This window comes from Sturnus vulgaris, chromosome Z (assembly GCF_052056855.1).
Source record: "Sturnus vulgaris isolate bStuVul1 chromosome Z, bStuVul1.hap1, whole genome shotgun sequence".
NCBI lineage: Eukaryota > Metazoa > Chordata > Aves > Passeriformes > Sturnidae > Sturnus > Sturnus vulgaris.
The window spans coordinates 20149061-20175460 of record NC_142283.1 but is presented as its reverse complement, the minus strand read 5'-3'; the positions used below and the strand labels follow the sequence as shown (position 1 = coordinate 20175460).

The 26400-nt window shown below is 37.5% G+C and overlaps 1 long non-coding RNA gene across 1 annotated transcript in view; it reads left to right on the top strand.

Moving 5' to 3' along the window:
• Positions 1 to 26400, top strand: part of LOC148219727 (uncharacterized) — a 177967-nt gene that overhangs the window by 76231 nt on the left and 75336 nt on the right. Inside the window, exon 2 of the long non-coding RNA XR_015799647.1 lies at positions 12539 to 12677. This is a non-coding gene — a long non-coding RNA (uncharacterized LOC148219727). The remainder of the gene's footprint in view (positions 1 to 12538; positions 12678 to 26400) is intronic.

Genomic DNA, 26400 nt, shown 5'->3' with positions numbered 1-26400 from the left:
AGTAAAATTTTATGGTCCAAGAAATAGAGATAATGAGCTAATAAAAATTTCTAGCTTCATATGACATACAAATTACTATGTTGTACGGTGTTACAAGAGAAAAGCTTTTCATGTGGATCACTATATGGCATGTTGGCAATACCCTGATCCTCTAGCCTTCCTCTTGTACCCGGTTCTCACTTCACTGCAACACAGAGTGGGCTCAGATGCCAATCAGATGGTCGGGATGCCCCCAGTGCCCCCTCCACACTCAAGAACATTTTCTAGTCTTTTTCCCAATACCTTTTCATAAGATTAGGTCTTATTCTGCTTATGGACCAAGCTACAGCTTGTCTTAAAATGAACAGGCACACTTTATTTAATCTTTGTAGTTCTCAGACCTAAGTAATAGATAAGCCTTCACAATAGCTGTAACCTGCTGTAGAATATTTTTGGTGCCTGTGGCTCTGGTATGTAAATGGTAAATTCTGGTTATTCCTTATTACTAAAATGCCTGCTATCCTAATGATTGACTTAGTCAGCTAGGTCAGAGAAAACAGACCAGAACTTTTCTCTGAAGACTTTCATCAGATTACAAATCTAGAAAGAAACAAAACTATTATTCTTTCTAAATTATCACAAAGAGGTTTTTGATTACAGTATTTTAGCTTTGGACCTAATTTTATCTAATTTTATGAAAGAGGAATTGGCATTAAGCATCTAACATGAAAAAAAATATTTTGTGTAGTTGCAAGATTTATACATCACTAAAATTAAAAGTAAAATAAAGTAAAAGTCAAGAAAAACATTCGAACCAATAATGTAAATATAAATTGCAATACTTGCCTGCTTCTTAAATGAGATATATTTTAGAACACTACTATTGTCAAAACTTTAGAAGAAGTCAAGTAGTTTAAAAAATTCAGCCTTATGTAGTATATAGATTGCAATAAAGGAAGTCATAATCCAGCATACTCAAAGTACTGGTTTAATTAATTTTTAGCCTCAGAAAACTCCCTTTAAAAAAATAAATGAAATGGCTTTGACCTTTCAAAACATGAGGAATTAGCCATATAAATCTTATTCAGGGCTCCTCAAAACTGCAGTTGCATTCTGTGAGCCTTAGATCAATCAATGGCTTAAGTTTCTTATTTTGACTTAGCATATTTGATTTCTCCATTTAACCAGTCGCCCTTTTAGAGACAGCTTATTAGAAGGACAGCTTAATTGATCATTTCAATCTTCTTTGCACATAAATTCTGTTTCAGATTGTTTTCTTTCAATCAGAAATATGGTAGGTATATTAGAGAGACTCTGTCTGAATGTTAACTTAGGTTAATTGTACTCTGTATCAGACCTCATCCTCTCTCTATCAGATGAGTAATATTCATTTGCCTCACCTCCAGTCTGCATAGCAACACATAAATTTCCCATGCAGTTGCAAATACATTGCGTTTTTATCATTTTTGACAGGCTGCTTTCTCCACAGAGAGTATGTCTCAAACCACAGAAAACATCTGTCTGTTGAGGAACACTCTGCAACGAGATATGTGAGTGCCTTGTAATTTCTGGTCCTTGTTGATACAGAGCGTTTTCTTCTCTAAAACCTTACCTATAGCATGATGTCTATTCTCTTAGACTACAATGAATCTATGAGCACCAATAGTTTTTCTTTTCACAAGTAATTTCTTCTCTCATACACATTCCTCAAATAACACACAGGAACTGTTACTTTTTTTCCTATATATAATTCCTTCAGGTATCAGCAAGCATGAAAGTGAACATGAGTTTTGAGTATCCCTGACAAGATACATATCAGAAGGTCAAACTATTTTTTTGGTACCCCTCTTACTCACTACTATTATCATTTATTATCCCGACTGGACAAGTTAAACACAGGATCAAGTAGCAGTTTGTTTACTGCACAGACCTAGCCATTTTCCAAAGTCTCTAAAGATGCACAAAGTTTTCAATATCCACCTGTGAACAAAAGTATGATTTTTCCAATGTCTGACAAAACACAAGTCATTTGAAATTGCTCTCAAGGATGTGTAACACGAGGAATTCCGTCCCAATTACTCCACCCATCAGTGATGGTGTTCTTAGCAATTCCAGTGTTCAGCAGCACAGGGCTTGAAGGTAGATATGAATGAATTATTCCTTTCTGCATTCCTGGCCCATAGGTGCCTTATAGCAGTACAGGGAAGCAGAAATGTAGTGCACACTCTGAGATTCTTCAAGAAATGTAGAGATTAGGAATCAGAAACTTACCCAAGTTTTGCTAAACATTATCAGGTTTTGCACTTAGATAAAGATACATTTGTACTAAGTGCTCCTGATATTCTATTCTGTGTTATGCACAGAGGAATAGACTCCACATAACTGTAAGTGCAAATAGACATTTTTTTAACCATGATTGACTTTTATACGGCATAGCTTGTGGAAAAGCAAATAGAAAGCTTAATTAAGGCTGAGCTCAATCATGTTGAACCTGAAACCTTTGAAATAAGAGGTGGGGCCGTTATCCACTTGGCTACCTGGCCTATATGGGTGTACATATACATATTATACATATACATATACATATACATATACATATACATATACATATACATATACATATACACGTGTGGATTTATATATATATATGTATGTATGTATGTGAGTATATATAGGAGTTTACTTGCTACACTCATGTTCCAGAGAATAATAGCAGCCTGAAGAGGATACAACATTAAAAATAATTTTCAAAATCAAATATAAGTAGTATTCAGTTCAAACAAAACCTATTCCCCAATTCATACAGAGATTTAAGTGCATAGAAAATTTAATGAAGGTTAGATTTGCAGTAATAGTCTGCTATTTTGCTTGAACTAAAGATATTTGAGTACTTTTAAGAGCCAAACATTAGCACTATTCAGTACAGGAGCTACTGATTTCAGTGGGATCAAGGTCTGGCCCCTCATGGGCTATTTTGGAATTCTAATGAATTTATTGTTTGACTGCTTTGAAAAGTCTCTTGGCAGTGAGCTGTTGCAAATATAATGGTTTGATAATGAAGGGCCATTTTTTCCCTCTGTACTGTACCAGCCGTACTTTCAGCTATTGTGGAGTAGCAATTGTTCAGCAAAAGAGCCATATTAACATTATGGAGGGAAGGTAATTAAAAGTCAGCTGTAAATGCTGAATGCAAACAGCACTGAGTCCTTACTTCATAACTCCATATGTAAACAAAATATAATAAAAAAGTGAAAGTAATCTACTGTTATTTTCTCAGAAAGAACATATCTGAAAATGAGTTATATACTTCTTTAATTCTTAATCTATAAATATATACAGAAAGATAGCACCAATAAGGTGACTTCAGGATATGGGAGTGATTGTGTCTGCCCAAGCCCATCAAGGGAATAATATTTAAGGGTTTGGTATTATAACTCATATCTGAATATGAATTATTCCTGGGCTGTCAGACAATATTTAAGGCCAAGAAAAGAATACACATCCATGTATATCCTAGCTTGTTTATGTGAGTTCTGTAGATTAATGTGTTTTTTCTCTGTGAGTGATTTTTTTCAGGGTTTTGGGGTTTTTTTTTTAATTGCTTTATGGATAATATACTATTTCACTCTTCTAAGTTTTCTCTTGAAGATATGAGTATTTCTGCCCCTGACAAATTGTGTCTTGATATGTTTCTATTCTCAGTCATTTCCTTATATCCTTCTGTGTGTCCATTATCAGCATGGGAATTTGGGAATCTGAGTTACTTACCTCAAATATTCTGCCCTCTGTGTGTGAGATTCCTGGCACAAGTAACTGAAGTCATGCAGATATTCAAGGTGAACTAACAGTATTAAAAATTGCCATCAGCTTTCTTAATATATAGATTTTATCTGGGATGTCCCTCTCAATCACATACACACACATACACACAGAAACATTCCTTACAAAATGAAGTCTGCCTGGGAAATATTCAAGTGCTATGGATGACTGCAGCAATGCTGGTTTTGACTACAAAACCATTCTTTTTATGCAAAAGACACGGGATACTCTATCAAGTGTCTTCTTGCCTACATCATATTCATGAAACTCCCATTATTCAGCTGAGATCAATCAACTGTGATGAGACAGACATATGTTAAAGTTTATTGTGTGCTGATGGCTTCTGATTTCAAGCAATCTGTCTGAAATTTGGCTTTCAGAGGGTCCACTACAGCAGTAATGTGAGAAAGGCAAAAGAGATCATTTTGTCCAGCTGGAGGCCACTGAGTGAAACACACTTCATGTCTCACTCTTATAATTCCTTGGAGGAGAGAGTGAGAGGATGCTACCACCACTGTGAAAATTTGTTATAGCATGCTTCTGGACATCTGTCCCAAGTAATCCATGTTTGCTGCCAGCCTGGTCCAACTTAATGAAATGATTTGTGTGTATGATGGCCCTCTCCACTGATCTGTAGAAAAAGGAAAGAGAATTCAGTGGAATTGACCAAAAAAATCCAAAATAGCAGTTGTGCTTTTCACCACATCAGGGATAGCTGCAAGTGTTTATCATTTACATATATGATGAAGAAATTATGGCATGGTGGGCAGGTCTTGAAGCATAAAAGAAGGAGCTACTGGCACTAATGTGGTTTCTGAGCTTCAGTAGCCTATGCCTTTACAACAGCCCCATTGTTTTGGCTGGGCTTCTCTCACCATCTATTTCTAAGGCAGGGAGTTGTGAAACCTAGTTAAGTTGTTGGGACACTGGTGATTCAGGCAGGCTGACAACGTCACCAGTTGCAGCTGGAACAGGTCTTATTTTAACTCATGTTTTGGCAATAGTAGCATTCTTGCTGACAGCACTAGGACAGTCTACAGAATTCCCACCCTCTCTGCAACCCAGCTGCTGTGGGTGACAGAGCACAGAGAGAGATTCTTTGCATATTTTAACTACATAGGCCAGTATATATGTTCTTGACACATAACACTGACACCATTTTAGTTCAAACAGGAGACTTAAATCATAGAAGAACTTTTTTTCAATAATTCCTGAATGACAACACTCAGAGAATGAGGACATGAAGTTACATATTTAAACTTTCTTTATATAAGTACACTGTAAAAAAAAGTATTGTGTTGCTTTTGGAAGTGCTAATATGCCCCAATCCTTGGACAGGCCTGTGCATAGTTAGACCATTTATAGTTACTTTCTCAATTTTTTCCTATTACTCTTCTTGTGTACCTCTGTCTCTCACTGAAATGTTCTTCATGAAATTGTGGGAGATTACAGCATTCTGATAAAGAAAAACTTAACAAGTGAGAAAAATTATGTGACTTTTGACTCCTGAAAGAATATACTAAAATTTAGTGTATGAGCCACTTACAGATTATAACTTTTAAGGGAGAAAGGAAAAGGGAGAAAGGGGAAGGAAAAGGAAAAGGGGAAAAGGGGGAAAGGGAAAGACACAAGATCTAAGGCAACAGTTAGAATTACCTTAGTGTGACTGGTGTGACTTGCTCTAAGATGCTGTAAGAGCTTTTCAAGAAATGGTTCTCCAATGAACCAGCAATGTACTGCAGAATCCTGGTGGCATTGGGTGGAAATCAGAGAGAAAACACTTAGTAAATGCACTTTTTAATCATGCTCACAAAGACTGCCTCCATATTTGTCTTATGTTTCCTCATAATTTTTAATACAGACAAAATAGCTAAGAAAAACATTTGGGGAAGAATGAAAATAAAGGAGAAGCAGACTGCAGAAGCCTCCTGATTAGCTGTAATCCCGAGATAAATTACACATGTTTATGCAGGAGGTCAGTCACTACTGTAGCAGAGAAGAGATAAATATCTGATTAGTCAAGCATAAAAATTGTACTCTGAATACTTGGCAATAGATGGAATTCACCATTTGATAAAACTGTTTACTTAAATTCACTCAGTAGAAATAGCCAACATTTAAGTGAGGCTATATCTCACCAGGCCATAATCTATGGAAATGTATGTCACATCCCATGAATACTAAACAAATTCATTATGAACAGCAGTATTTCCCAAGAATCTGTAGTGAAGGAACATTTAAATTAAATTCTATCTCTTGATTTTACACTGTAATCAATGTTTATCAGCCCATTCCTTCTTTTTTACTTTTTTAAGTCATCAAACCCTTGAGTTTGTCAACATATGAAAGCACATTTGAGTAGCTCAGCCCAAGAACAAAACAGGGGGAAAGAGACAAAGGAGTCATTCTTCACATCATGGAGCATCAAATTCTTTATTGTAAAAATCACAGTGAAAAAAAACCTCGGATTAAAAAATACAAAACTGAGTACCCATGTTAGAGCAATAGAAAGGACTGGATTTCCTAATCTCTTTGCTACAAAGGTACAGTAATGCTTAAGAGAAATAAGATACCCTCTGACACTTGGACCAGTCAGCAGGATTTCTGAAAGACAATTGTTATGAAGCTTAAAACAGTTTCCTCCTAATGAGACAAGCTTCTGAATCATATGGTAACATAAAAAAAAAAAACACTATTTGCCTCTCAGACTTTCCCAGGACCACCTCAGTGCCATCATCAATAACCTGCTTGTACCTCCACTGGTCAGTGAAGTATTCCCCTCATCCAACAAAAAAGTGCTTTTTTCTTTGGGTGAATTACCTGCCAGAACACTTGTCCAAGTGGCACATGACTTCATTCATTCCTTCAACATTACCATTGAGTCATCAGAGAAACAACAAATGATTGTTTTAACTACTGTCCCAGTATTATACAAAACCTTAGCCAGCTTCATCTATTAGCGACAGTCTCTTTGTGACATTGTCTTCCAAACATTGCACTTCACTACCTGCGTGACTTGCTTTTACAGTGCTCAAAATCTATAAACAGTCACCAAAAGGCAAAGGGTACTGATTCTGCATGGCTAACAGTTCTGAGTTTACACCCTCATACTTCCTGTAGACTAGTAGGACAAGTCAATATCAACACTCTTCCTTTTATCTAAATAAGGAACATGCATATGAACATCTCGAGTGTCCTACATCTTTTTGAACATTACAGCCACCTGGAATGTATACTTTCAAGCAAAAAGTTCTTCTGCATCCAGCAGAATTATTGAAAAGAACTTTTACTGACAGTAAATGGCAGCCTTTATCACTTAAATTGTATTTAATTGTATCAGTAAATCTCTTTATAGATTTCAATATTTACCCTAGTGAACACCTCCTTATCTTCATTTCTGTGTCAGAAATTAGTTTGATTGCTGTATAAAAAGTGTGATATATTGTCTCAATCCAGTGCATAAGTATATTTTAAAGCAGAAAATCTCAATTCAGTACATGTACATTAGAATCAGTAAGAGAATCAGAGAAACTTTGTTGCCATTGTTGATGACAAGAGGTATTGATGATTTTTAGCTGATCAAAAATGAATTGCAGCATTCTTATTAACCAGCAGGTCAAAGTGCATGCACTTTGCTCTGTCAGAATTTGAAACAGTTCTGCAGGTAGTTTCCTGTATCCGATTTTCCATGTATGAAAAGCCAGAGTGATATTTGACTTTTTTTTAGTAAATGTACTTAGATTTCTCACAAATGTTTCAGTATGTGTGTTAGATACACAAAATTATAAACATAGTTGAGTCAAATTCCTTTGGAAATGAAAACGAGTCATGAAAGAATGATTTTTTAATTTAATTTTCATTTAGCTCTCTTACAGACATGGTATCTTCCTTTTTTTCACCTAACCTCCTATTCGGTACAGATATGCAAAAGGACACCATTTGTCATATCAAATCAGCCCAAAGGTCCATCTAACAGTGTATGTCTCCTGTTGGTGATGATAAATGTTAGATGCACCAGAGAATGTTTAGGACAAAACTGTCCCTTGATCTGTTTTAATAGAGACTGACTAAAATCTTGAGGATCAAGATCTCTTTCAAAGTTTTGTCACCACTTTGAAGTCACTCTATGGTTCAAATAATTCATCATCTCTTCTGAGTAAAGCAATACAAAATCCTGAAAAATTTGTTTCTGACTATGGGGGGATGTCAACTGCACAAACACAAGTTTTCTAATGTGCTTGGTGCAGCCATCACCTGCTCTCTCCTGAGTTCACCTTGCACCCTTCAAACACTCCTGTTCATGTATTTTGATCTGTTTTGCTCTGCTACATCTCCACAGAAGAACTAATAGCATAAAAGGAGTTCAGTGCCTTGTGTGACCTTTCTCTTTCACTGTGGAAGGACTGCAGTAAAAACATATTTGCAGGAAGTAGGTAATACAGCAGCAGAGCTGGGATATGTCACTGCAAGTAGAAGTGGCTTCATGAAATTACTTCTCACTTTCCATTGTCCTGTGAAAAGCTGTTTCAACACAGATTCCTTCTCATCAGCATTTCACTGCTGTGGATGTATTCTGTTTAACATGCTCTCTCACTTTGGGCAGATGTATGTTTTTGGCAACACTATATTCATCTGTTGAAGTCCCTACATGTGGTGGCATAGCACTGTCTGGGCTGCCTGTGCCTAACTCTACACATAAGCCTGGATTTCTATTGCTGGCAGAGGAAAATCTCCTTTTTATCACATAAAGAAAGCAAAGCAAACCTTAATAACGTAGTTGCTATTCATTTTCCATTGGCATTTATTAAAGGTCTCATCCAATACCTATATAAATCAAAAGCAATTTTTCTGCTGTGGTTATCAATAAGCATCTGGGTAAGTGCCCAAACATCTGTTCATCTTTTCTCAAAACCGTTAATTACTGTACCACAGACAATTGAAAGTACTTAGAAACTTTTTTTAATCGTTTTTATTTTTTTATATATAGTCATTAGTATCTACAGGAGTGCCGTGGTGTGCTTGACATGGCTTGAACAGAGTGGATAGTAAAGAAAATATTCAGCAAATCTTTGATATTCATTAAAAGAAAAAAAAAATGGTACATCAACCTGAGGTAAGATTCTTTAGCATTTACCACCTGGTGACATTCCAACAGTTGTATTAGCATGATTATTGCAGATTCAAAGATTCTTTGAAATAGATTTATATCTACAATTCAGTCACAACAAGAAAAGTATTTGGAAAGTTTTGATTGACAGACGATGGAAAAGATTACTATGTTTGACTAGTGGCAACTAAATCAACACCTTTAAAAAGTATGCCTTAATTATCTATTAAGACTGTGATAGCAGAAAAATATAGCATGAATGGAAATACTAAAATTTAACTGAAAACCAGTTGTATCATCTCTTTAAAACATTTTGTATATGCAACTCCTTGAAAGATGTGCTGCTATATAGAAGAGCCTTCCACAATCACTTCTTTCAGAATAAGAGTAGCTTTTTTTTTTTTTTCAATTTTTTTTTTTTGCAATTAGAAATTCAGTGAACACCTGAGGAAGAAATAGGAGAAAAATGAGATCAGTTTAAAAACCTCTCAAAGTAATTCACTATTTTCGTCATATGATTAACAAACACGTGTTAGTCTGGGTACTTTGACGGGATGCAGGAGGGCTAGAAGTAAGGCAGGTATCCCCAAGTAAGGTGTCCCATAATGAGAGAAAAAGTCCCCTGAATCGTACTTTTATCCTTCCTTCTGAAATAAAAAACTCCCTAACTTTCAAAAAACCCAACATCAAGTATTCATGAAGCCACAACTATCTCCCAAAAGTTCTTGTTGATTTCTCAGTGTTTCTGTGGGCAAAATAATTGACTGTTCTGGTAGATCTTATGACTGTTATCTTCCTTCTCTTCTTAGACAGTCATGTCATCTTGAAATTTAACCAGAAATTGACCTTAAGTTTGTCATCTCACTAGCCTCTGATATTTTCTTCTCGTTAAATAACCTCAATTTCAGAAGGTAAGGAAAGAACGTATCCATTTCAAAACGCAGGCATTTACCAGGAACCTTGTTTGTTAGGTCAGAGAAAATATCTCTGATACACATAAAACTCTTGACAATTTTTGAACTGAAAGGAGGTTGACACTTGATTATATAAAAAGCAAAATAAAAGAACATTATTACAGGCCAATGTCACTTGCTGTAGTGCTTCCCTGAAATGAGTAAGAACCATGATTGGATGCAAAATCTATGTAAATAAAATGACTACCATCTCACCAGTGCATCAACTAAGTTAGCGCCACAGCAGATTAGCCAGGGAGAGTGGATTGATGTATGAAATTAACTCAGAGCTTCTTGTCCAGTTCACTAAAAAACAGAAGGAAGTAGTATGACAAAATGTTTACTGCCAGAATCATGCTGAAGCTTCTTCTCATTATTGTATTCTTACACAAATGCTTGTATCAGGCCTTAGCAATAATCGAAATGAAATTTCAAGATAAACTAAATGGAGCACAAGTATTGCTACTGAAACAGTGAAATGGCCATCATTTGTTCACTTTGTTTCTGCTGGGTAAAACTCCTTGAGCAAAATTGTAATTACACATAATGTTGTCTTGAGGTTTTTGGCACATAGTGCTTTTTAACTGTTTTTATTGTCAATGTACTAAAAAGTCATACACAGCAACTCATATACACAAAATTTCAAGGGGGTCTAAAATGTCTCTAATATTGAAAATGTTAGCTAATACTGATAGACCACCAAGTGCTTCTCTTAGGTTAATGATTTCCTAGTCAATAATATCCAGTTGGTTTACACAGGAAGCCACAAAAACGAACATTCACTGAAGAGGTTTTCCTTTAAGCAAACACAAGTATCAGAACAGCAGATGACAGGCAAGAATTTGATTCAGTAATACTGAATTCTAAAGAACTTTCACTCAAACAAACACTTGAACAAACATTTGAACAAAGTCCATACCCTGCATACCCAAAGTCCATACCTGGCAGAGGGTTCCAAACATCTCATGGAAACAACAGCACTACAAGCACAATCTAGTGCATCTTCGAATTTGGTTCTGCTTGGAGGAGGGTCTGGACCTCCAGAGTCCCCTCCCAGCCCTAGCTGGCCTGTGATATCTCATATCTGCTGCTTGGAGCAATGAATGTCAGCTGAGAAACCAGACACCTCATTTCTGAACCCTTGAACAGTTCTGAAGTTTGCTTGTTTCCAAAGAGGGCTACTGCCAGAGGGGAAAGGCTTGCTGGTGAGGAGCAGGGGATTTACGTTTTCCTTCCAGGGCATTAATGGCAGTAGGCAGTCCAGGCCAAAACACGTAAGAGAGGAGCAAAGTGACATGTGTGCCAGGAGATCTATTTTGTGTTTCTTCCAGGAAATTCAAGTACAAATTCTACCAACACTACTGAGAAGGTCTTAAACTCCTACTTCTCCTCTGTTCTGATACAGGTATTCTCTGCACAGGTTTAAGTTTTACCAGAGAGCAGTAGCTCCAGAAAAAAAATTCTGAGGAAATATTTGCCCTCACAGTTCTTAATATTTGCTCAAAACACTCTGATCATTATCTCTGAGTTCCCTTGCACCCTTAAGGGGAAGGGAGTGCCCAAGATTCAGAGATGCTTGCTGTTAAAAGGTGCAACAACAGTCAGTGATCTGCAAAAGCTTACAAAGTTTTATTAGTTAGTAGAACACTTATCACAGAAATTGGTATAACTTAGAACCTGGCCTCCTATTTAAGTAGATGGCAATGGGTTTTGGATAAAGGGGTAGGGCAAAATGGAAGAGGGAAAGAGAGAGAAATTAATTAAAGAGGGGGGAAAAGAAAGAAAGGAAGAAATATCAATCCAGCTGAGGGAGTGTCCAGAGCCCTGAGCTGTATACATGCCTGGGCTTCATGTGAATACCTTCGTAGATACAAGTTTTCACCATCCTGGAGATAAGTTTCTTGCTTTGTATGCAAATCAGTGACCATAAGCAATCCATTCTTCTAGACCTCTATGGAAATTGTTCAGAAGGCTTTGGAGTCTTTAGTGGTCTTAATCCCCCTAAGTGTGTCAGCCTGTGGCCAACAGCCCATTCTCACTGCTTGACTTCATTCCTGCACTTGCATTGTACTGTCTTCTTCTTTTGTCCAGGATTCAGAACAAGGATATTGGTCCCAGAAAAATACTGCCGTGCCTCCATAGAGCCCCTTCTCCAGCCATGTTCTTTCTCACAAAGTGTTATTCCCAACAATTCTTGTGTGGCTCCACAGTTGTCTGGCTATTGGTATTTGAGACAGACACATTACTCCCCTTAACTTCTAGTCTTCTACACAAGGAGTGTTACCACTCACGCACAAAAAAAAAAAGGTTTTCTAACAAACAGAAAATTTTTACTTTACTGCCTCTTGTGGCAATGGGTCTGGGTAGTTAAAGTTATCATTTGATTGAATTGTATCTTTCTGCACTGGGAATATGTGCAGAGCAACTACCTAAATGCTGAATGACTGAAGTCATGATTACTGTTCATTCTCTGAGGACGACGAGTTGTCGAACATCTCATGTTACAGGAAACTGTAGCAAGATGTTTATTAGACAGTTCTGCATGGCAGAGATGCTCTATGAACTCTTTTATGTTCAGATATGTGATTTAAATTAATGCTTAAGCTGTGCAGACCCTGCTAATATATGTGACATCAAGCTACATTAAAAAAACACAGCTTAAATATATCTTCTGTTACAGCTGCCATGTTTGTGAAACATTGAAAGGATTGGTGTTGGCCTGGGAGAAAAATAGAAAGGAGTGAAACAAGAGTATTGGAGAGACCAGAAGTATTGTGGAAGACCAAAGAAGTTGTAACAGTAGAGCTTGACTGTATGAGGTAATGTCCTCTTGGAAGGCTTGTATTCCTCCAGCCTTATCTGTTTTCATGACTAAGTGTAAAATTTTCTTTCCCCTTCATGCGTAAAGCACTATATTAGAACTTTTAATACTTTATAAATTTTTCAGATTATTTCATTCAATGAGATTTCTTTCACCCAGAAAAAAAAAATTGCATAGCATCCTACATATGGAAATGCTGAAAGATTTTAAATTCTAACTCTGTAGGGACAATTTAAAGTCTATTTTCCTTCTTACAGTGTTTGGGTGGGTTGGGGTTTTTCCCATCATTGCTCTGTCTGTATGCTTATTACACACTCCTTTTTCTGGAAATGCTAATTGCCTTCAGGTGCTTGTTCCTATTTGGTTTTCTGTACCACTTTAGTATGTCTTTAGGATTTCTCCCCTTTCCCTCTATTTTCTTTGACAGAGACTTGATTCTCCTATCTGCATTTTCCTTTTTTAAATCCTCTCTTTTCCCGTCTATTTTATTTCATTGTATATTTTTCCCCTATGATATGTTTACTTTACAAGCACAGATGAAACTCATTTATGTCTGCTGTGTCTTATAGAGTTGGGGTGAGAGGATCCATGGTGGATTCAGGAGTTGCTACTGTCATATTAGCTATTCCCCCAAGCACAAGATCTTTTCTCTGTACCCTGGGACTATCACAGAGAGTCTCTGCAGAAAGTCCTTGCATGGAGGACAAATGCCAGAGATAAAGAGCATTTTGTCCATATATCTCTAGCAGCTCCCCCATTTGAGTCAAGGGTATTTGGAGTAATAAGTGATAAAAATTTTGCATCCTCTATTCATAACATAAAAAATGCCTGTGCTATTTGAAATTATAAAGAGATAGCACAGCAAACAGCAACAGCTCAAATGCCAAAAGCCCTAGCTTCAAACAGACCCTTCCTGCTGCTTCTTTAAAGTGTGTTCCAGGGTAGACTTAAGGGAAAGATTTTGTGACTGTTGCTCCAGCCAGCAGGAGCTTTGCTGCTAACAACTGTTAGCTTTAACAAAATAAGTACTTCTGCTACTGATTTCCTTTTTCCTATCAGCAAATAACACATATGACAACAATTTGGACCCAGTGCTCTCTTTGTCTCATCATCTTTATGCATTTCATTCTATCTTTTTTCAGATCATTGCTAGAATGAAAATACGATAGAAGTCAGTGCTTCCAGAGATCAAACTTTCCATTGTTCTTTGAATAAGAGATTGCATTTGAGTATAGAGGTTTGCATAAGAATCAGTCCCTTTCTTTGTATCAAGTCAGCTATTTTCAGCTCAGAGTAGCAATCTTTGATTTCTTGGTTGTAACTATGGCAATAAGATTAGATGGTATTCAGTAAAATTCATTTTGCAAATTAACATGGGAGGGTGCCCATGACTGTGATAGGGGAAATGTAAAAACATTGTGGAATGAGATTGAAATTAAATCAGAACTCAGAATACTCCTCAAAATAATGATTCTCAAACTCATCCAGCACCATCTGGTAGTTTGTGAATGATTTACAGTTAGCCACAATAAACATGAAGGGATCAATGGTCCTGATGGGGGTTATATTTCATACTCAAAGCCATTTTAAAAAGGCATTTTAAGCCTATTTTGGGTGGATGCTGAATTCTTTGATCTTCGACTTTTGTAACAGTAGCAGTCAAATAAATTTCAAACACTTTCATTACAGCAAAAATCTACAAAGCTCATTATAGACTGAGAAGAAAAAAAATAAAAGAAATATAGAAGTTGTCCTCTAGGCCTCAGGCCATGTTATAATGAGAGTAAGAATGAGCAGTGGTAGATACTATTTTGAGTTCTGCCTCTGTATTTCTGCTGCATGGTACAGTCCTGTCAATTCACCAGAACAGCAGACCTTAATTTGCACACACTAAAGATAGCTTCCTGAAGTTTTGAATCATTTTCAATAAATCTTGGGTTTAATCATATTTCTTTTCTAATGAGTCTCCTGTCAATACCTAGCTTTTGCTGTTCTTAATTATATATGCCATCAAAATCAGAAGGAAGGCAGGCTTAGATTTCTTTTTTCAGAAGTTTGACAAACACCTTTTTTATTATTATTGGCCTTTTTCCCAAGGAAACTCTTACCTTAATAAGAAAAGCATTGAAAAAGGACATATTTTAGGAAATATTTTACTGACTTGTTTTTTCATGGGTTTGCTATTGCATGATCCTTCATTTTATATAATCTGATACTGAACTGATATTGAGAAAATACCAAACTTCAAAAAACAAGTGGCATTTTATTTTGCTGCTGCTTCTTCTTCTCCTTCTTCTTCTTCTTCTTCTGAATACAGTTGTTTACAGCTTTTTCTTGAATGAGGACTGACTTATTAGAAGGCTGGCAGCGATCAGCCCTGCAGCCCTGCACAGCAAGAGAGTAACATTGCATGAAATTTCATCTCCCAACACAAGTTGAGCTCAAACAATGTCCTTCCATACTGCATAAGGCCTGTACTAGCCCTCCATTAAGTGAGTTGTCCTCATAGAAAAAAAACACATATGTTCAAATTGCATAACAAGAATGGGTAAAATAGAAATTTGCCTTTATGAATGACGTGCAGCAGCTCAGGATTCACAGTCTGTCCTGGTCATACTACCAAATTGCATGGCCAGCTCCCAGGACCATAAGAAGCAAAACCTGACTCTTCCAGATGAAGGAAAATAACAGATAATCTAGACCTATGCAGGACTATTGCTTCTGTCAGGAAAGATCATCTTCAAATATATGTGCAAGTATGCATCTCAGTGCTCAGTCCTGAAATAGCAAAGGTCTTAGAAAGACCAGCCAGAGCCTTTCAGGATAAAGCCATTACTTCCTATTTGATCATTCTGGGAATTTCCAAAATAAATGAGTGTTCAACTATGTTTGTTAGCTTTTTTTTTTCCCTAATACCTTCCTCTGAAGTTATTTAATCGCAAGTCCTCATTTAAAGCAAGAAACAGGGAAACTACTTCAGTAAACACATCATCCATTATCAAAATGCCTTTCTTTTTCTTATCAAGTAAAAACAAAAGCTATTTGGGTGGAAATTTTCTTGCTCTCACCATTGGTTATCTGAATAATTGTTTACTATTCCAGATGAAAATAAATGGATGTTTGTATACAAATAATCATAACCCGTTTTCTTGCTAGCAACATGTATTCCAATTGGTGGTATATGAAGGACCACTTGCTCAGTGGCTCAGAAATTATTGTGTCTTTTAAAAACAGTCCTTTTTATAGGATAAAATAGTTTCTAGCAGCATAGGCAAGAACTTTCAGTCACAGTGTTAAACCATTCATGCTTTTACATCACAGGATTCAGCAGTATGCTTATTTTGCTGTGAATTTCTGAAATGAATCAAACCATGGCACAAATCATCTTATACAGGGTATGTATTAAAACCAAGGAGTGAAATGCAATAGGACAAAAGAATAACAGTGCACATACCAGATGCCTAAAATACATGTAATATGTAGTTCTCAGTGCAGAGTTTAAATGTCGGAAAACTATGGGAAAACTGAAATCAAACACTGTTATTGAGGAGGCAACATGACATCCATGCTAATTTCAAGAGCAAAAGGTGAAAGGATCAGACAGGTAGGCCTGTGGGGCTGTTCTCTTCCCATGTAGGAAGAGTATCTTCCAAGGACACAGTGCTGGGCAGTGAGCGAGGTGAGAAGGAGTGGAACCAGACTGTTTAACACATGTCAAAGTATTGTTAAACTCTCAGCATTTATTATAAAAAACAGATAGTCCTCCTAGGTTTAGCTTGTGCCACTTAGAAGGAGCACTCATAGGATAGGTGGGAACCAGTTAAGGATAGCTTTTTAAGAATAACTACAAGGAACATCTACTGCTACATTCATATGCAATGGAGAGGTTTCCCTTGGATTTTAGCCCTAAATCTAATTTCATATTCAGGTCCCAGAAGTGTTGCCTAAAGGCGTTTTATGGGTGGCAGAGCTCCCTGAGTAACTATCCTTACAGCAGCTGCCCAATAAATCTCTTTTCTTTACTTTTCCAAGCACCAAAATGAATGCAGACTCTCCAGTTCTCCCTGTTCCAAGACAAAGAAGACACCCTGACTTGTTTTTTAATCTGACTTGAATTAGGATGAGCTGGGTTGCATGTGTGCCACAAGCACTGGGAAATTGCTGACAGTCAGAGCATGTGAGACCACAAAAGTACGCTGGAAAACCGATCCTGCCTGTCATGGGAAAAGTTGCAAATTGTGTATAAATAAAGGGAAAAGAAGAATATCTTACAAGAAGAACTAGTTTTCAGGCACTAAACCAACCTGCAAACATGCTTACAACATCTCTTTCCTTTCTTAGCCAATCAAGGCAATCCAGCCTTGAAATGCTGTGGGACAATCAAGTGTATCAACAGCCTTTGTAATTGCTGACTGTGTTTCAGCTTTTAATTTGTGAATGCACTAACTGTGTTTCATAATGCCTGCCTCTGATAGCAGGAAATGCCTAAGTGTAACCAGAACCTGTGGATAAGGTTTGCTCTCCTGTTGTCCTTCACATACTGAGGACAATGCAGAAAATGAGTCATTACTTAGCTGACAATGTAGGAGATCAGAAGTAGCTGATATTTATCTCTGATTAGGAAAGCATCACTATAATTCTTTTTACCTGAGCAACTTGAAACCTTTTCTTTAATCTGAGAGAAAGGAAGCTCTGCTGTTGTACTGAGTGGAGGATATTTTTAGAGTTACTGAATACTGTAGGACCAGAATTTCTACCTGTCTTTCAAACATGCAGCATCTTTCCTGTTCTGGTGGACTAAATTCTTTGTCTCTCTATAGACTGTCCATCCTACTCTTTATACAGTTCTCATACAATGAAAGAAATACTTGGGGGCACACTGGTATATAGGGCACAAATATTGCCCCATTCTCTGTGCAGGCAGCTAACCTGACAATTTTCAGGTCCTTCAGGTGGATATTTCCAGGGTTATAAGGCCCTATATGCCTAAGCCTTTTGTGCAGTTATGAACATCACCTGCTGAAAATATTTATATAACATTACATTTTGAGTTTATGGGGAACAGAGTGGAAAGGTGCAAAGGACAGTAAAAATGTCTAGATGGAATTTTTTTTAAAAAGTAGTAATTCTGATAAATTTTTGGTGTAAGGTATTGAATTATTTTTAGCCCTTTTAATCAAGCCACAAAGAATATTATGCAATATATTCATTTTTGTAGGGCTTATATAGTTGCTGTTCATTATCAGCACAGGTTTGTTTGTCAGTAATAGAACATCCAACTGAAACAGTGAGATCCATCATCTTTTTTTGTATAGTTGATACAAAGAAAACTGGTTAGCTTTGTCACAAGAGCAGCGGTTCATCATATATGTAATTTTTTTTTCTGCAAAGTCCTAAGCTAGCTCACCAGATTCATAAGGAAAAGAGAGCTTAGCTTAGTTTAGCTTAATTATAGTCCACTTGTGCTTCAGAATACTAAGGGAGCAGTGTTTGATTCACAGGCATGAAGAGTGCACCTTCACAGACAAATCCATACCCAGGGTCTGCTTGGAGTCTACTTGACTTGATGGAAAATAAGAACAAGCCCTCCACCGAGGATGGAAAAAATGTGTTGAAAAGGGGGTGATCTTCTGAACAAGGACTTTGAGGAGTGAAAATGCACAAGCAAGCATTGTGGGGAATTCACTGCTTATCCTTTACAGTTGAGAATGTAGAGCCAAAACTGCACTTTCACCACAGTGCCCTTCAACTCTTTACTAATGGCAATGCTTCTACTGCTGTGACTCATCCTCAGCTTCTCACTGTCTCATGATTATTAAATATATGGGTAAAGTGGCTGGCACTGGAAATTTTTGCCCCATCTTCAATTTGGGAGCCACCCATGGGTCATCATGCTCAGAGAACAAAAACAAAGTAGGACCCATCCTGAGGCCAATACCATAACTCTGCTGTCACAGATCACATCTGTTTTTACAGCAGATCCTGTACAAGTGTTCCAAATCCCCACACAGTAACAAGAACCTCTTTTCTGAATGCATATTATGGTGCAATCAATTCCGGTAGGAGATGCAGCACTTTAATGTGAAAATTTCCTCATTCAATCTTTGCTTGTTCTTTCTGAACCAGTGGAGCTGCTCTTCACTGCAGAGTGTCCCTACTGTGCCCTTTCCTGATGTAAATCACATTACACCCCGCTACAGCTCTCCTGCCTTCTTGCTTGCCAAATCAACAGGAAGGCTCACACTTAATTTACAGGTATCTGCATTTGCTGACTTGTGCTATTAAGCATGTTGTCTGGCTGTTTTACTAATTGGGAGTGCAAGAAAATGAGAAAGAGGAAGAAAGAAGAATGAGCTACCAAGCACAAACTGAGAAAACTCTGTCACTGACTTTCTGGAAACTTGTGGTAATTTACATGTTGTAACTCAAATGCCTGACTACTTGATAGAAATTGGCTAATGAGTTCAGAGCTGCCAGTAAGTAGTGAGAGAATGCCAGAAGAGTAAAAAGGCAATGTGGTTACATGGGTCCTGTTTCCCTGGTGAAAGCAGCAGGGAACAAAATAGCATTAAAATAAAAACTACAACAACAAGAACTACAACAAAAAAGTTGTCATGGAGACTTTTCCTCAGAAAACTCTGGCCTTTTCAGCTCCTTTAGCATTGCAGTCCATCACTGGTCACAAGGCCTATGTGCCACCTAAATCCCACATAATTTTAGTTGAGGGTTAAGTGCAGCTCAAGAGGGATGGATTTTTATTGCTCGTGCTCTCTGCTCAGGCAAGCATTTCATTCTGGTTGAGCGACACTTGGTAACAGGTTGGACACACAGGACATTGCTCACTTGTCACTAGAAGGAAGAACAAATTGCAGATACAGAAATTAGTTTTCATAGAGCTTGTTGATGCTGGGATTCTTGCTGCTAGTTTGTTCTGTGTCTAATTGTTACAGACAGGATAGGGTTGTATTCGAAATGTGCCTTACCAGGGTGTGCTAGATACACCTAGAAACAGTCATTAGACAGCTACCCAGAAAAGGAGATAATTTTCTCAAACAAAATGAGCTCAAAAATGAAAACAACCTAGAAAAAAAAAATTTAAGCTCCTTTATATTAGCACATATGTAATGCTGAAGAAGATCAATAATGTGTTTTATTATGGGAGTTCTCATAAGGAGCATTGTGCTGTTTTTATATATTACAGCTTAGACATTGTCCAAATATAATGAATATTGGTTGTAATGAAGAAAATTTAGTGTCAACTGAAGAGAACAAGTAGAATTTAAGGTTCTTAATCTCATCTAAAGCAAAGCAAAGCCATATCTGAACCAAAAGGTTCCCATTTGAAACATTTCTTTATTCTGATTTATTGAATGACTTCTCTTCAAAAACCTTAAAAGTTCACAGATTTATTCATAAATCATCTGAATTTTACAGGAAAAACAATCATCTTTCCTTTGTTTTGGACATGTTCAGTCTTCATTTCCCTAGACACCTTTCTAGGGAGTCAAGACTGAAATTCTTCACAATGCACCTCATTTTTCTAGCAGAAGCCTTGAGCAAGGCCTGTGCCCCTCTGTCTCCTATAAAAATTGCCGACTTGAAGGAGATACTCCAGACAGAAATTCCTGTCTTTTCCCTCTTTTTGAAACGCTGAGCTAAAGAACAGCCTCAAACATAGCAAAAATGAAAAAACTATGTGATTATGGAAAATGTAGATATACAGAGGTAAATAGCGTATCAGTTTAGACAATTAGTGCATACACAGTAGCCGGCTGCATACAAAAATGTTTTCATTTACAACCAAAAAACATAATCTATGGAAATGGTCAAAGTGCATGCTAACACAGATGCACTATCTGACTATGAACCAAGAAAAAAAAATTATTTTATAATTCCGTTTTCTTTTTTACTTGTAAATATTGCTTGATTTTTTTTCTTTGTTTTACCCAATGCACCATATCAAGAGGTTCAGAATGCTGGACAAGGCTTTGAACAGCCTTATTTAAGATGACCTTGATATTAGAGGACAGTTAGACCTCTAAAAGTCCTTTCACATCTATATTACCATACAATAAAAATAATTTTAATTTAATAAAACATTGTAAGCATAAGAAACACTCTTTCCCAAACACTGTCAGCAGCTGGTAGAAGGGACCACAAGTGGGCCAGCAGGATAAATAATATTTCTGCAACATTTCATTCTGCACCACTGAAATTAAATATGTCTACATGACTTTTCACTACTAAATTGTATCAAGGTAAAAATGATAATTCAATCATTTGAAGAGAAGGAGAAGTTAACTCCCTATGTCTCTTATTCTGAGAAGGGACTCTATTTCCTAACTATGTCTCTTGGGAAAATGAATGATGCATGAAATCATAAGAAATAGTCTCTGGGATATGCCCTTTTCTACCCGCTTCATCTCTCTAAAGGATTTCTCATCCAGTTCAGCACAAATTCAGAATTTTAAGGTTTTATGATAGAAACTGGGCTTTTAATTTCGTACAACTTGCAGCATCATCATCTCCGTCAGACTGTTCCCTCTTTCCATCTGAAATTACAGGCTAGTTTTAATCCAGTTTTTTATTTTTTTTAATGTAAAATATGAGTTATGCAGAAAGCATCTTTTCAATGACATTACATGAAATAATAGTGCAATGTTTAGCCACTGCATTCATTCTTTAGTTTTCACACAGTCATTGCAGGTAGCGCACTGTGACATCATCTGTAGTAAAAATACTTCCTGTTTTTGTTTTTTTATTTTAGCAATTTTGAGCCAAATTCTCATGCATCTATTTCCCATCAGATCCAGCTGATTTAACTTACTGCATACAGATGAAACATAATTAATAAACTTCCTTTACTATTGGTTAAAAAGAGCATCCAATAACAATCCTTAATGTTCACTTTCAGATTTGCTTCTTCTTCCATGACATGAAAAATTTGTTTGGAGGTGCCTTTGTCTTGTCTCAGACTTGTAGCAATTTATCATCAAGCACTATGGCTTCTTCAATCAGACAACCCTAATAGCCATTGGCTCTGTTACAAGCATTAGGTATATACCTTCCATCTTAAAGTTCTTGTCCTAACATTTGCTAATTAAGAAGAAAGAAAATACAATTTCTGAAATTAAAGGGAGACTGTATGAGAGATTTTGAACTCACATTGAAAAAATGTCATTTATCCAGCAAAAGGAGAGTATATTCCTGGCCTTGAATGCCTTTGGAAGTTGCTTTCATAGTGTTTATCTGATTAGATGTGAGGGAGCATCTTTACAAATCTAATATTTTTACTTAAGACATCTTTGGCCAAGATCAGGGACTCTTTGCACTAGTTTCTCTAAAGATATGTGTAACAGAGCACTTGACAGAGGTTACTACCAGGATAGGGAGTGAGAGGAAAGTGTAGGAAGAAGGACACTTCATGATTATTGCTCAGGTTTTGCAAACAAGGGACTGGAACCCAAGGAGGACCGTGCTGGCATTCTTCAGGGTAATAAACACACATTTTAACCAGTGCCTATCCCTCTAAAGAATAAGGCTGAACATTCAGCATGGAAACAAGGATGTTGGTTCTTTGGAAAATGCATACTGTGGGAAGCATTATAAGCCATTGTTTATACTGTTCCTTGTTTTTCTGGTAGCTAATGGGAAAGTAAGATTTTTGAATACAGATCAGTGACTTCTTTCCTGAAAGAAGCTGCCCTCAGGCCTGGTCATACATGCAGTTGGTGCCATGGTCCCATATGTGCATGGTTCTGCCTGATTATGCCAGACTTTGCCAGTCTGTCTGAACTGGAACTGCAATGACTGCTCTGAAGTCTCATAGCTTAGGCAGGATCTTAGCTGAAAAGAGAACTTGATAAAAAAAATTTTAAAAAAGACAGAGAGAGCTGCTGAGGAGGTGAGGAAATAGTCTCACACTTTGACTGGTGATGTGTGCCCGTTCACATCAGCCTGATCTCTTTCAGCTCTTCTCTGAAGAATTATCCACGAAGGGAAAGTATATGGAAGTTCTGCTGCACAGGTTGTACAAGAGGAACATTTCATGCCTTTAGTCTTTCTTCAGTCAGTTCATTTTAAGTTCAAAAAAAAAAATAAACATCTTTGAATGGAGAGAGATTTGGTGAAGGGGAAGTACAGCCTCATTATTGTTCTTACAAAGATAAGACTCAATGGACCAAAATATAAATAAGTTTTGTGTCCTCTTTCACTCTACAGTGTTCCTATTTTTGTTGAGCAACAATTTCCTTATGCAATGAACTTTCTCCTATACCACCCACTGTTTCTGTGTTCTTTTAAAAAATTTTCCATGTCCATTTTCCCATGATTTTCCAACTTATTAAGGAAAGTCAGGGTACCTGATTCTTACTCATCAGCAAGATTTGCTTACCCATTACTCCAAGAATTACAAGTCAACAAATTTTCCTGTCAATTGGGGTCCAGTGTACACAGTTTGTTATCTTGTATGTATGTGTGTGTTTATCCAATGAAGATATAAGAAAATAAAATCAGTTGCAGGCTCTGTCAACATAGAATACTTTCATATTTAATCAGGTATTGTCATTACACTATATTATTATTTCTCAGGCATACACAGATATGACCTTTATTATTCAAATTTCTGCTTAATGTATTTCAACATTGCTGTGCTTTTTCATTGCTGATTCATATAAAATAGGGTGGGTTTTTTTCTAAAATTAGACTGCTTAATAACAATAATGAATGTGAGCTTTAATCTGCATGCAGCCCTGTCCTCTGACTCCTATAATGTACTAAATTGGGATCTTTTCATGCATTGTAATTTGGGAAGTTGTTCCTGAGCAATTGCACACAGAGCTAAGCTAATCTTTCTTCCTCAGGATGGGAGATTCCTTCCTGATGCAGAAGTAGGGACTATGATTTCCTTTTCCGGGATACTTGACTTCGACTGATAGCAGCTAACCTATTCCTTAAAATGTTCCCTGAAGGTGATGCTGCCAAGGCCAGGGCTCTGTGACCTGCCCTGCTCAGGCAGAGCATCCTGTGCGTAAAACTATTGTGTCCCAGGGTGTGTGTGGAGTTGCAATCTCTGTGGGTAAGTATAAGGGTGCAAACAGAGAGCAAACCTCTTTCATCAAGGTTGCTGCAGACTTCCAGCTGAAATAGCAAGGGGAATACAAACACTGAATTAAAGTCAGGGCAAGAAAGCAGAAAAAAAAAAGTGTTTGGGCAGAATATCGATATATTAAAAAAATGAACTTTTTTTTACTGACTCCAGTGAGAAAGACACATTGACATAATTCACTGAAACGGGAAATGACATGTTCTTCTAATCTATTTCTGACGTTCCTGAGTAAGTTCCTTGCTGTTGTGAGCTGTTACATGGTCATTTATACCTGCCTGTGTTGAGTACAAGTCTAACAAACAACTTTCTTCATTTTGCCCTCTGTATTGATGCTTTCCCTTTAGTTTCTGCTTGTTCTGCAACAGCAGCCATGCAAAATCATCTTTCCCAGAGCTGCATACTAGTTTATTTCAGTATCAATTTCAGTATCACATCTTCTATTCTCACTTTGATAGAGGGTAACAAATTTGCATTAATGTCATCTGAGTTGCTGTAAGAAGTGATCACTTTAAGGCCATCTCCCACCTCAGGCCATTGCCCATCTTGCTCCCAGGCTCCCAGCCCCCAGCCAGCCAGTCCCTCCCTCTGTTCAGACAGTTGTAATTTTCTCCCTCCTGCCTGAGCCCCTCTTCTGCCAGGTCTGATTGGTATTGCTTGTCCAGCTTCAGGCACTCTGTAATTTCAGTGCTCTGCTATCTTACAGCCCCTTAATTTCTGACTCCCAATCCACTCTCCAGCTAATTTCAATCTATGTCAAGAAAGCCTGATCCAGACTGCTCCAACATCCTGCCAGCCAGATGTGGCATTTATGTCCTTGATGGAGCATTGCATGTCTGGGTACTTGCAGGAATAGTGTGGGAGACACGTGTCTCCAGCTCCAAAACATAGACCTGCCACCATCTTGGCTGCTCAGGGACAGGCACAGGAAGGGTGCAGAAAATTCAGCTGTGTCAGGCTGTAGCCAGGGGCTACACACACACAGAGCTGCAGCTCTCAGAAATGGCTCTCCTGCCCCAACAAGTCTCTCTGGAGTATGCATTGTCTCCCACGGGCTTCTAGCATACGTTCACCATGTGATGTAAGTGACCAGATACTCCAGTCTGTTTCTGAATAGTAAATGTTTATCATGCAGCAAGGATGGGCCAGCCCAGGAGTTACTTTCTGGATTAAAATTTCTGAGTACAGAATAAATCAGAGCGCATAACAATCTGTCTTCTGAGTTGTAACAAGCATGAAAGGAAGGGCGGGGGGAGAAGAAATTAAAAAATACTTTGTGGTGAATTAGTTCTAACAAAGGCAGAGGGACAAATCCTCAGATAATCTAAATCACTAATCTTATTGAGCTCAAGTCATATATTTTAAGACCAAGTGGGACTTCTACATCATATAATTTGACCTCCACTGGGACATAGGACAGGAAGTTACACTAATTCATCTTTCTTCTGACTTTAGTAGTAAATATTTGTCAGAACAGACATTAATGGGTTGTTGGGTTGGATATGTTTTTTCACCACTTAAAAAATATTTTGCAACACTGTCATGATGGAGCATATATATATACATATATATGTAATGTCTATGTTTATATACACATACACTTGTGTGTGTTTACATTCACTGTAGGCATGTGGTAAGTTCTTTAATGTTATGCTTATTCAATTAGACTCAGAATGGGACTTTTCATCTTATTTTCAGCTGAGGTATACAGCTGAGGTGACTGAGTGAAATTCACATCTCCAACTCTTTTTAAACAGAGCCCTATTGTTTCCCAGTAATTCTGGCTAAACTCTCTCAAACCTCAGTGACACACAGACTTTTCACCAGACTGCTCTCCTTGGCAGTACCACGGAAACACACTCTAAGTGGCTGGTGTGAACAGAATTTTAAAAAAATTGTGATGTATCTATAAGTGCAATTGGAGAATCTGGTAAGGTACCACAGAGAACCACTCTGTGAAGTAACACCAAGAGGGTGGCCCCACACCACCAAGTCAGCATGTGATCCAAAATATAGGTGTTTTTAAGTGATGTTCAGATGTAGAATATTTATTCTCGGGGTCAGTATCACCGGAGCTGCAAGGAATGTGGATACAGGCATTGGCCTGTTATATTGCTTCTGTCAAACCTGAGCAACAGCATCTGGAGCAAACAGAAGAGCTAAAACTAAAGGGGTATAAAACTGCCCATCTTGCAGAAGGCAGGCTTGATATCCAAGAGAAAAATTGGGTCTGGGATGGAGATAACTTTCCCTACAAGTGGCTCTAGTGGAGTTTTGCTGTGCACTGCTGTCTAGGAAGGTGTTGATAACACATCAGTGTGTATTGCTGCACAGCACCAGCCTGCCCTTCAACATTCTGCTGGGAATAGGCAAAACCTTGGGAGGGGGCACAACCAGGACAGCTGACCCAAATTCATCGAAGAACTATTCCAAACCATATGACATCAGCTCAGATATAAAGGCTAAGAGAAAGGAGGGGATGGGGGGGCATTTGTTATTTATATAATTTGGTGAGGGTATTTTTCACTGTTTTCGGAAGAAGTCACAGTGGCACTTGAACCAAAGACAGAAACCTAGTATTTTCATATGCATGAATTGCATGCTGTAGGACGTCTTG